The following is a 13180-nucleotide window of genomic DNA, read 5'->3' on the forward strand; positions in this document are numbered from 1 at the left end:
GGCCTAGGATTAGGACAGCAGTTGTAAACCGCAGTTACTGCCAGGAGTCAAACCCTACAAGAAAGAGAATAAAAAAATGGAACAGCTTAAGCAGTCATGTGAATTGCACAGATGCTCCAAAAGGAATTCACCATGGTGGCCAAGCAGTTTTATTTCAAAACCAGAAGATGGTCTTCATAACCAGAACAAACCCTAAAGGGCTCTGCTTCCTCAGCAACTGCTCTCAAGTTTTAGTACCCCAAGAGTGGGAAGACACAAATATAAATACAAGAGGAAGTTAAAATAATAGTTAAAGTAGTAGCTTAGTGTTGAGTTAAACCAAAATGTGACTATCCCTGTCACACTATAAACATTCAAAATGTAACATGGTAGGCCCCAGGAAAAGGGGAGGTACCCAAGGGAAGGTGGAGCTGAGCAGGGAAGAAAAAAAGATGGAGAAGAGACCGGGGTAGGAAGGAAGAAGAATGGAGAGCCAGAAGGAGACCTGGAGGAGGCACAAGAAGCAGAGACACACGGGAAGAAACTGCCCTTGCTTCTTGGACTATTTGAAACAGATGTGGGTAAGAGACCCGTGGGGAGGTTAAAAGTGACAGCATTGATCTTGATTTTGATTTTGCTCTTTTCTTCCCAGACTTGCCTGGCTGTTTCTGCCCCTTTCTGATGGGTCCCCAGCAGGCAGTGCCTTAGACTTGGGACAGGCTTTTGTGCCTCAGAGGCCCCGCTTTGGGCCAAGCCTGTTTGGCTGGACTTTTACCCATGAGGGGTGGGTAACTTTGGGTGCTTGATTTAAGAGCTATATTCTTTGTCTTTTCTGTATTACACACAAATTGTATTGAAGTTGCTTTCCATTAATGGTCTTATATGCTTTGTCTTAATGCGGCAGAGGACAAAACCTATTTAGAACAGGCAGGTTTGGGAGTCCTAGGGTGCCCCTCTCCCTGCCCTGTAACAAAAAGACATTAGCTATTATTGTGGTAATCAGAAGAGATGGAGTGCAGTTGGACTCTGAGAAAAAGAGATGTGATAATCTTTGCAGATAGCTCCTGTACAGCACAAGAGCCTGGAAAAGTGCCCACTTGATGGTGGAATATACCTCTCTCGGAACCAAAAATTGGGTCCACCACATACAACACTCTACTCCTGAGCAGAATTGATCAACACTGACAAATACTTGGGGCCCTACATTTTTGAGATACTGTGCAAGTTCCATTTTGTTATCACAATGCAACAATTACATCATTCTTGTTACAATGAATCCAAGACAACTTCTCCCCAAGGAATTCCATTTTGGTCATTTCTACTTCAGAATCAGCCTGATTGAACTCTGAAGGTTCCTGTTATTCCCGATTGCATTTAGAAGACATGCAGTGTACTTTATGGAAATGTGGGAAATATGCAACTAACAATGTAATATGCACATACCATCTCACCCAGTTGTCTAATTTTTGCTAATCTTCCCTTTCCTGTTGATTCTTCATTTCAGTTAGAGAAGCATTTTCTGACTGTCTCCAGTTGAACCCTTTATGGGCATATGACTTCCTCTGGATTGTGGAGTTACATCATTCAGACATGTAAAGAATAAGAATAGGGCCTCCCTGGTGGCGCAAGGGGTTAAGAAGCAACTTATAAAGCTATCCACAGCTGCTGCAACAGGAGTTCGATCCCCAGCCAGGGAGCTGACCCACATGGCGCAGCAGACCTCTCCTGACTCACCCGCTGCTCCCCTCAGCAGTGTATTTCAGTCGATCTGCTTGTTCTGTTCACCACTCTGTCTCTGGTGAATCCTCTCACCCCCCACACCTCTGACCTGTACCCCAGCTCTTGTATGCATAAATAAATAAATCTTAAAACAATAAATAAATAAAAATAAAAAATAAAAATATAAACAACAGGGGTGAATCCACCTACCATTTCACTCAGTAGCCTATGTCTGAAAGTGAGATTTGAATCTGCTTTTTACTGAGATAATGTCAGTTCCTGTGTGCTTCTCATAACGTATTTCACCACCTTGAGTGTGTTTTTAGTGTTTAAACATATGTGTTTTTCATGTAACAGGGACCTAAATACAAACCAACTACTTAATCTGGTGCTCAGTTGAAGAGACAGAGTTCTGTTCCAACACTGGCCACCACCGTATTGATAGACGTTATCTAGTGCTTTTGTAAGGAGCGCTCACAAGTGACTTTCTTTTAGAGATTTATTTATTTATGCATACAAGAACTGGGGTGTAAGCCAGAGGTGTGTCGGGGGTGAGAGGATTCACCAGAGAGGTGGCGGGGGTGGTGAGAGAATTCACCAGAGACAGAGCAGGGAACAGAACAGGCAGATTGAAATACACTGCTGAGGGGAGCAGCGAGCAAGGCAGGAGAGGTCTGCTGTGCCATGTGGGTTGCTCCCTGGCCGGCTGGGGATCGAACTCGTGCTGCAGTAGCTGGTGATAGCTTGATAGCGCTGTCTTTAACCCCTGCGCCACCAGGGAGGCCCACAAGTGACCTTCAAGGATAATTTTGACTACAGGTGATTTTTCCTTAACTGTTTACTCTTCATTAGAATCTGGCATAGGGGCCCCCCTGGTGGCGCAAGGGATTAAGCACAGCCCTGTGAAGCTATCAGTAGCCACTGCAGCACCAGTTCAATCCCCGGCTGACCAAGGAGCTACCCACATGGTGCAGCAGACCTCTCTTGTCTTGCCCGCTGCTCCCCTCAGCAGTGTATTCCAGACCTGCCTGTTCTGTTCCCCGATCTCTCTCTGGTGAATACTCTCACCCACCCCCACCCTGCACCTCTGGCCTAGACCCCAGTTCTTGTATGCATAAATAAGTAAATCTTTAAAAAAAAAAAATCCAGCATCTGCATAAAATATAATTTTGCTGAACTTACTGTAGTCTACCAGTTGAAAAAAAAGTCTTATGTACTTACCAACTTACTGAGCATGTGTTTTGGACAAGCTACTCAAAGGAAATATATTATAGAGAGGACGAGATAAGTCTTGGTGGAGTCCTCTGAGCTCATGCCCAGTAGTGGTGAATATCCTCAGTCTGGTGCTTGGAGAGGGGGACTAGAGATGGATGTTGTACCCTCATATCCCACTTTACAACCCAAGATTCCATTCTGCCAGTAAATGTCCCCGGGGGAAATGGGTACTACAAAACATGCCAGCAAAAAGGCCCGGGTAAAAGATATGGAGGATGAGGAATGGGGAATAAGATAAAGAAGTTCTGTTAAAATTTGGGCATTGATAGGCCAGGAATAAGACCCTGTAATTGGAGTGGGACCGTGGAACAATTACAGTGAAGGTGGGGATGTCACACCCCTAAATTCTACCCAGTCCCCTGCCCAAGAAGACTAATTCTGCTTTACCCCAAAAAGTAAAATGGCCTACTTCAAGGAAGTTTCCTTGCAAAGCACTGCTGATGCCCCTGGACCTACCTCACAACCCTCTGCTTCAAGACATATAGTTAACTAAAGTTGTAACTGGGGGCTGAAGCCAAAGACTGTTCCAGGTGGTTCCCCTGAAGGGGGGTGGTGAGGAGGATGACTAGCCTCATGGGAAATGCAAATAAAGTATCGGTGGTGGGTAGGGAAGGTGATAAGGAACAGAAGGGACTACAGAAGCAGCACCCAGGATTCAGCTTTTGGGATTTCAGCTTTTTCGGATCTTCAGGATTCAGTGCTCAGCCATTTCTGCCCCCACCATGCCAATCTTCCAGAAGGCTGCTGTGGGCCTCTGAAGGATGTGGATAGGCCCCCAGCAGCCAACCCCAGAGAGGAAAGGTTCAGAGGCTTTGCAAATAGCCGAGCAACTGAAACTGTTCTGTTTTTTTTTTTTTTAAGATTTATTTATTTATGCGTACAAGAGCTGGGGTACAGGCCAGAGGTGTGGGAGGTGAGAAGATTCACCAGAGACAGAGTGGGGAACAGAACAGGCAAGTTGACTGAAGTACACTGCTGATGGGAGAAGTGGGTGAGGCAGGAGAGGTCTGCTGTGCCATGTGGTTTGCTCCCTGGCCAGGGATAGAACTCATGCTGCAGAGGCTGTGGACAGCTTCATAGGTAGTATCTTAACCCCTTGCGCCACCAGGGAGGGGTTTTGTTGCTGTCACAGCCTGGCAGGTAAGGGGAAGACCCAGAGCAGGCACCTCACTGAGCTCAGCAATTGTGGCCCTTTGTCAGGCAGTTCTGCTGCTGCAGCTATTTTGAGTGTAGCTTGTGTGGTGCTGTGCTGGGGCATCTTGGCAGCTCCTGAGAAGATCTCCTGTTGTGTCTTCGGATGTCTTCATGAGTTGGATCCCGGCCTATAGTCTGGCTGCCACATGCTCCAAGTCCTTCGTGGTGGGAAGACACCATCTTGGGAGCGTTTGTGTTTGTGACTTTAAAACACTGCACACTGCTTCAGGAGATGTAAACAGCCATTTGCGGCCTCAGTGACTCTTTGTTTTCCCTCGCTTGTTAAATAAATCCCATTATTGTTGCTCTCTGATCCTGAGTAATCTTGCAATTATGCATGCAGGTGAAGAACTCAGACAGTGACCAGTAAATTATTTGGGCAGTGTTTTGGGCCAATTTAGTGCTCTTTGCTGCCTTGTATCAAAGTCCCATCAGAATTTAAAGAGCGATCTACAAGAAGATGTGCTATACATCAAAATAAAGAGTGTCCCATGAGGCGGTACACTACATACCAAGACAGGTACACGATTTTTCCAGTTTATATAGACAGAAATTTGAGAAATATGTGTTTGGAAAATAGATATGGAGAGTGTGGGACAATAGTGAAAAGACTATAAAGTTGAATTGGGTCAAATTTATTGATATCCCCCCACTAACCAGAGATCATGGAATCAACATTTTTACCCAAGGTATTAGGAAGGGCTCTAAATGTTCTGTTGGTTGACTGAAAAATGAACCAAAAAGTAACTTATGCTAAATGAAGTTGAAATGCCAGAACTATTTTGGTGTAGTATAAAGGAAGGCATCCAAAGGTTTAAGCAGATTGGAATATTAATCTTTTTTTTTAATAGAGGCATGTTTTATTTATCTATTTATTTATTTGTTTGTTTGTTTGTTTTTGTTTATACATGCACTGGGTACATTCAGAAGCGCAGGAGAGTGAGAGAATTCACCAGAGCCAGAGCGGGGAGCAGAGCAGGCAGAAGGACCGAAGTACACTGCTGAGGGGAGCAGCGGGCGGCAGGAGAGGTCTGCGCGCCATGCGGGACCCTCCTCTGGTGGCCGGGGAGCAGCTGGGGATCGAACCGGCGTGAATTTATCATTTAAGATCTGTTCACCCATCCAGGAAGAACACATTTTTCACCATGACAGTGAGAAATAAATGTGTGATTTATATAAGTAGGAGTCATAGATTCAGTGAATAATATCTAATGTGAATCACCAAAGCAAAGACTCACACTCTTACAATCAATTCCCAGACTTAAGTCAGTCGACACATCCAGAAATCTTTGAATGACGGGGGTCATTCTCCTTTTAGGAAGTGCATTGCTATACTACCAAAGATTGTACATTGTTAGTCTTTCTCTCAGCTTTCCTCAAAGAGATGTATGGCCATTTACCAGGTATTATGTATTGAGAAAAAGAAACAAAGCTTTGGAGTAGTGCTGGACACTGATTCTGAGCTGGCATTAATTTAGCAGGCCCCTAGGATTTTGTAATAATACACTGCCATCCTCTGTGGATAACTACTTTTCTTTTGAGAAACAGCTTTGACTTCTTGCTGAGCCTTAGCAGAGGCTGAATACTTAATGTGTTTTTTAATTTATTTATATATGTATATATTGTTTTACATCATTGTTCATTTTTGTACAATGATTTCTCCACTCAGGTGTAGTCACCATAGAATTCCCACCACCATGTAACCCGTGAACTTTCACCATAGTCTCTTGTGCACTTCCTGCCTCTGTTTTAATCCCTCTCCCCCTCCCTCCCCTGCTGAATGTCTCCAATTTATAGTTGCCTGCTAATTTTTTCTTTTTTTTTTCTGATCCCTTGTTTGCTTCCCCTGTATTCCTCCTATAAGTGAAACCATCAGTATTTTTCATCTTCCTTCTGACTTATTTCACTGAGAATAATTCCTTCTAGCTCCATCCAGGTTGCTGCAAATGACATGAGTTTATATTTTTTGATTGCTGTATAGTTGAATACTTAATGTTTGGCCACCAGGTTACCATGCAACCTGAACTACCCATCATCAACCGGGTGTTAAATGTCCCACCAAGCCATAAATTTGGCCAGGTTCAGCACCACTCCATTATCAAAAGACTGAACTTAAGCATGCCTGAAGGCACAACTAAGTTACATGTGGAAGTGGCCCAAATGCCACAAATCTATATACTCATGGACTGTGGTCAATGGTTTACCTAGATGGTTGAGGACTTAGAAGAAACATGATTGGAAACTTGGTAACAAGGAGGTCTGAGGAACTATTATGATTAGACCTCTCTGAATGGGCAAAGAAGGTGAAGAAAATCTGTATCCCATGTGCTGCTCACCAAAGAATGACCTCATCAGAGGAGGATTTTAATAATTAACAAGAGAGCATGGCATTTTTCCTGAATATCTCAAGAGCATCTCCTACTACTGTTACATCCTATGATTAAAGTAGATAGAAAACTACAACAACCCAATCAAGCAGGACTACTAATGGCCCAGATCCTTTAGGAATGAATGCTTAATACACTTCACCAGGCAAAGAATTATAATCAGCTAAGGACATATGGAATGTGGAACAGAAAGGAATAGTGGAAGATGGTAGCTGTCAATACCAGCTATGATCATGTGAGCTGTTGCAGAAATGAGGGATGATGATAGTTCTGAGCATTTTTCCTTGAAAATGTACTAGGTTGTCTCTATCTTTTTACAAGGGGGTGTTTATGTTTTTAAAAGAGTCTCCAGAGGAGGGCCTCCCCTGGTGGCACAGCGGTTGAGCGCTGGGTTGCGAACCTGCCCGCAGCCTCTGCAGCACCGGCTCCATCCCCAGCCATCAGCGAGGGTCCCACACGGCGCGACAGACCTCTCCTGCCATGCCCGCTGCTCCCCTCAGCAGTGTATTTCTTCATCAGTCTGCTTGTTCTGTTCCCCACTCTGGCTCTGGTGAATTCTCTCACCCTCCCGCACTTCTTACTGTACCCAGTGCTTGTATAAATAAATAAATAAATCTTTAAAAAAAAAAAAAAAAAAAAGTCTCCAGAGGAGTAACATAGGTAGCAATTTCCCTCAAATACTTCCCTGGTTTTTATTAATGGTGGTTTTATTAAGTCTGGCAAATTTTCAATCAGTTGTCAATTTAGGTGGAAAAACTCCCATGTAAAGAGATGTCAAATTTCTCCATAGTATCAAATATGTTTTGTATAAGAATTGTCTGTGCTTTAACCCTCAAGAGCTATGCTTGTTTATGGTGAGCAGCCAGTGTTGCAATTATTGTAGAGTCCACTCCCCCTGAATGTTATGTAAAACTTGCACTTGATATTGTGAGAAGTTAGGTTGGAGAAGAATTCCCAAGCTGGTGGTAGTCCCTGAATTTTCAGACATGCCTCAACACAGGTAATATTATGTAATATATATTGTCTTCCTTGTATAACAGGTCCTCAAATAACATCATTTTGTTTGACTTTGTTTTGTTGTAACATTGATGAGAAAAGTCCCAACCTACTTTGAATGCAATAATATCATTTGAAGACCTGCTTCATAATATCTCATTTCACTGAAAATTGCAGTTTCTGGGCCTCCCTGGTGGCGCAAGGTGTTAAGTCTCTGCACTATGAAGCTATCTGCAGCCTCTGCAACATGAGCTGGATCCCCAGCCAGGCAGCTGACCCATATGGCACAGCAGACCTCTCCTGCCTCACCCACTGCTACACTTATCAGTATATTTCAGTAGATCTGCCTGTTCTGCTTCCCACTCTGTCTCTGGTGAATTCTCTCACCCTCCACACCTCTGGCCTGTACCCCAGATCTTAAGAAAAATAAATTAATTATTTTTTTTTTCATTTCAGCTTCTAAAAAGTCAATATCTACAGATGATATTAAGTGAGGATTTACTGTTTATATTGATTATAGGTCAGGTAAGGTATATTTGTCAGGGTTCTCCAGGAAAACATTCCAATAGAATGTGTGTGTCTATGAAGGGATATGGTCCACCCACATTATGGGGGATAATCTGCTTTACTCAAAATCCACTGCTTTAAATGTCAATCTCATCCCTTAAAAACACCTTCAAAGAAAGGTCTCAAATAATATTTGAACAATTATCTGGGCACTGTAGCCCAGCCAAGCAACACATAAAATTAATCCTCAGAGAGGAGTTTCATGGTAAAGTGCCAATTTCTTACCACCTCAATAAATAAGGCTCATATTGAAGGAAGAGAGAGATAATGATAATAAATAATAAGCCAATAGTTGTAACAGAGTTTAGATTTATCATCATCCCAGGAATTAGTAAACACTTTATCTCTGTATTCCTGTAAGGGATGTTTGTATTGGTCCCAGAGTACAACACTTTACATTTGATCGCTCATATCACGAGCATCCTGGTTGAAATACTGAGTACGTACTATCGCCAGGCAGTTCTTAAATGAGACTTGATAGATTGCTCTATTTGCTTGATGGTGCTAATTAATAATGGTGAGTTTCATTTGATTTCAAGTAAGTGCTTACAAGACACCTATGAGTCACTAACATTAATATAGTCTGGTTTAGCTGGAAGGGGTGTTGCTAGCAATAGTAGAGATAGAAGTTAGAGCAGCTGTCTCAGCATTGGTGTCTGTGATCATGTTGGTCACACTGACTGATGTGAATAGCCAACAGAGTGGCTCCATTGTCTCCAATCTGACTCATGTTGCATGTGTCCCGGTGGTATGCATGTGACATAGTAAAATAATCCACCAACGGGTATGTAATCCACACTGGCGAGAGAGAAACTTCTCAAGTAAGGAAGAGGCCCAGTACAGCACAGGAATTAAAGTCAGATATCACCCACAGCCAGCAGTAATAGAGCTGATTGTCCCCTCTATATTGCCTAGGGGCGATTCATTCTACCTGCTGGATGTCAGAAGCAGATCCAGATTTGTCCACAGTGCCTTCAGAGGAGCAAAGTATGTGTGTTGCAGATGAGAATGCTAGTGGTGAGTGGTTGGCTCTACTTATACAGGATAATGAGTACTTGCAGGAAGGCTGAGGATGGTTCCAGATTCAGTAGTCCACATCAGGACCTCATCAGGACTGAAAGGGAGATAGGTTCTGAATTTTCTATGAGTGAGAAAAGAAGGGTCTTAAGGTCCTTTGCTGTGGGTAATAATGTCAAGGCTTCCATGCCCATGAAAACTGGTCGTTATTTTGTATTCAGTGTGGGTATATATAACAGTAGCAGTAGCAATTATCCTGTTGGTGGTCTCCTTATTGTCAAATTTAGTTATTTTTATTTTTTTAATATTTATTTATTTATGCACACAAGAAGTGGGGAATAAGCCAGAGGTGCAGAGGGTGAGAGGATTCACCAGAGAGAGTGGGAAGCAGAACAGGAGGATCCAGTGAAATACAATGCTGAGGGGAGCAGCTGGCGAGACAAGAGAGGTCTGTCATGCCATGTGGGCCCACTCCAGTCAGGGATCAAACCAGTTCTGCAGTGGCTGGCAATAGCTTCATAGTGCTGTGTCTTTAACCCCTGCGCCACCAGGGAGGCCCTATTGTCAGATTTAAATAGAGCATTAGGGCCTCCCTGGTGGCGCAAGGGGTTAAGCACTGTACTATGAAGCAATCCGCAGCCTCTACTCCATGAGTTCATCCCCGACCGGCCAGGGAGAAACCCACATGGTGCAGCAGACCTCTCCTGTCTCACCCACTGCTCCCCTTAGCAGTGTATTTCAGTCAGTCTGCCTGTTCTACTCCCTGCTCTGTCTCTGATGAGTCCTCTTACCCTCCGCATCTCTAGCCTGTACCCCAGCTATTGTATGCATAAGTAAATCTTTTTTTTTTTAATTTTTTTTAAAGATTTTATTTTGTTTATACAAGAGCCAAGGTACAGGCCAGATGTGTAGGAGGGTGAGAGGATTCACCAGAGACAGAGTGGGGACAGAACAGGCAGACCGACTGAAATACACTGCTGAGGGGAGCAGAGGGCGAGACAGGAGAGGTCTGCTCTCCATGTGGGTTGCTCCGAGGCCAGCGGGGATCGAACCAGCATTGCAGAGGCTATGGACAGCTTTACAGCGCTGCGCTCAACCACCTGCGCCACCAGGGAGGCCCATAAATAAATCTTTTTTAAAATTAAATAAATAAATAAATAAAGCATAGTTATGTCATAAAGGGGAGAGGGGTGGACTTAATGTAAGCAGAGCTATGAGCAGAATTTTGGCTACTTGGAAGGCCATTGTTCTTCAAGTGAACTCGATAGCTCTTCTTCTGAAAGCCCATTATGTCTTTCTCTGATGTCTGCTGCTGTCAGGTGATAGGAACGGTGAAAAATCCAAGCAATGTTATCTTGCACTGCCCATTATTGCATTCCCTTTGTGGTGAAATTGTAGCCTTGATCTGATATATAACTTAAAGTACTTCTAAAAGCTGTGAAAGTCATTTTAGGGGGCCTCCCTGGTGGCACAAGGGTTTCAGTCAAGTCTTAGCACTATCAAGCTATCAGCAGCCACTGTTTGATCCCTGACCAGAGAGCTCACCCACATGGCACAGCAGACCTCTCCTCTCTCGCCCGCTGCTCCCCTCAGCAGTGCATTTCAGTCAATCTGCCTGTTCTGCTCCCCACTGTCTCTGGTGAATCCTGTCACCCCCATCCCCCACACCTCTGGCCCACACCCCGGCTCTTGTATGCATGAATAAATAAAATAAATCTTTAAAAAAAAAAAAAGAAAGTCATTTTGGAAACCTTTCAATAACATTGAGAGGCTAGTACCTTACATGGGTAATCCAATAGAAGGCCCATTCGGCTATCTACCATTGCTGAGGAATATTTAATGACTTGCTGCTGCAGGGAAAGGCCCAGTAAAGTAGATTTGTCAGTTTTGATGCGGCCCTTCTCTAAATCTCTGCAAGTCTAGGTTTCTTGTATCTGACACAATTTCTAATGGCTTTTATAAATACCTCTCTACTGAGTCAACTCTTTTATTAATTTTCCATTTTTATATCTCCATGATACCCAAATGCCCTGACATCTTAGGTACACACCAAGAGTGAGGCTAGTCCCAAAGTTCTGGAGACTCAGTCCTTTAAGTGTCTTATCTGTTTTAGGGGTCTGGTTAGTTTGCCAGCTTTTGTTTTATATCATGCCTCCTCTGTCTGATTTGGTATGAGCCAAGGTATGATACACAAAGATGAGCAGAGTGGGAGCCAACATTTCTCTGTATCTCTTTACTCCAAATGTTTCAACCTTGTATTTTCCAGCTGTGATTTGCCCAAGTCTTTTTTTTTAAAGATTTATTTATTTATGCATACAAGAGCTGGGGTACAGGCCAGAGATGCAGGGGTGGGGAGGTGAGAGGGTTCACCAAAGACAGAGTGGGGAAAAGAACAGGCAGGCTGATCGAAACACACTGTTGAGGGGAGCAGTGGGCGAGCCAGGAGAGGTCTGCTGTGCCATGTGGGTTGCTCCCTGGCCAGCCGGGGGATCGAACTTGTGCTGCAGAGGCTGGGGATTGCTTCACAGTGTTGTGCTTAATCCCTTGCGCCATCAGGGAGGCCCTGATTTTGCCCAAGTCTTAATCAAGCCTATTAGCCATCAATCAGGATTTGGTAAAAATAAGAACCTTCAGAAAATATTTGTCAAGGCATACTCTATTGCTAAAAGTATTGCATGCAGCTCTGCCCATTCAGTACTTTTTCAATTGCTCTTATGGAAATTGGAGCATTCAAATAGGGTGACAGCTCATTGTCTGTTGCCCTATATTCCTATGCTTCACTTCATTGGTAAAGACAGATAATTGTTTTTGCTCTGAGAATACTGACCATCCTTCCTCCAGTCCCCATAGAAGAAGAGATGGAGGCATTTCCGGGGGTTTTGGCAAGTTAACCTCGCTGGCACTATATATGGCTATTTATTCATGGAATTATGACACTCAGTAGGGCTAGGATTAGCTCAATTCTTTAAATACTATTTCCATTTTAAAGAGGCCTCATTAAATTGTATAGGGAGCATTTTCCATTTTTCTGGGCATAACAATCACGATCCATAGGATAATTGGGACTCCCCCAGTAAAGATTTCAGATTCACTAAGTGCTCAGTTTCAACAAGGGAAAATCAGGTAAGTTACCCTTCAACTTATCAAGAGTTGTCTCTATTGGTGAATATCTGTGGTCTGAGTCTGAAAACTTACACCAAAAGTCTCAGCATAGGCATTTACATGTTCATTTGGTCCAGAGGCTGCAAGAAACAAATTTTGAGGTGACTAAAACTTCTAACTATAAGTCTTCCTCTCAAGGCCCTAGTGGGGCTGCCAAAGTAACAGCCTCCTTAAGTTCAGCTAGTGTTTGTTATTGCTCAGGTCTCCACTGAAAAGAAAAAGACAGGTTCCTTGATAAACACAGGCCAGCACTGGAGGTGAGGAATGTTTTGGCACTAAAATTCAAACATTCCTACCAAATCTTGGGCCTCCCTTATCAATATGGGAGGTTGGGCCCTAGGTTCTTATCTTTCATCAGATTTTGAATTGATCCTCTTCTAAATTCCAAATATAGCCCCAGAATTTAATAGACAGAGAAAGGCCTTATATTTTGTGTGATGGCAATTACCGATACCATCTCAGTTAAGTGTTTGCTCATGACCGCCATGACCTGTGAGACAGACTCCTTCCTGCTCAGATCCAAAGAGAAGAATGTCAATGATACATAATGCCAAAGCTGACTTTCCAGTGCAGGTCAAGCATTCAGGTCCTGCTTACAAGATGATGATGCTCAATCACAGAACTATTTATAAGATTTATTTTTTATTTATCTATGCACAAGAACTGGGGTGTAGGCCAGAGGTATGGGAGGGGGGGTGAGAGGATTCACCAGAGACAGAGTGGGAAGCAGAGCAGGCAGATCTACTGGAATACACTGTTGAGGGGAACAGCGGGCAAGACAGGAGAGGTCTGGACATTTATGCTATTTCAAAATATTTTCCCATTTTAAACAGTGCCATGAAAAATATCCTTATACATAAAACAAGATGCGCAGAGGGCTTCCC

This window comes from Talpa occidentalis, unplaced genomic scaffold, assembly GCF_014898055.3.
Source record: "Talpa occidentalis isolate TD23 unplaced genomic scaffold, MPIMG_talOcc4v2.1 talOcc4.15, whole genome shotgun sequence".
In the NCBI taxonomy this organism is placed as follows: domain Eukaryota; kingdom Metazoa; phylum Chordata; class Mammalia; order Eulipotyphla; family Talpidae; genus Talpa; species Talpa occidentalis.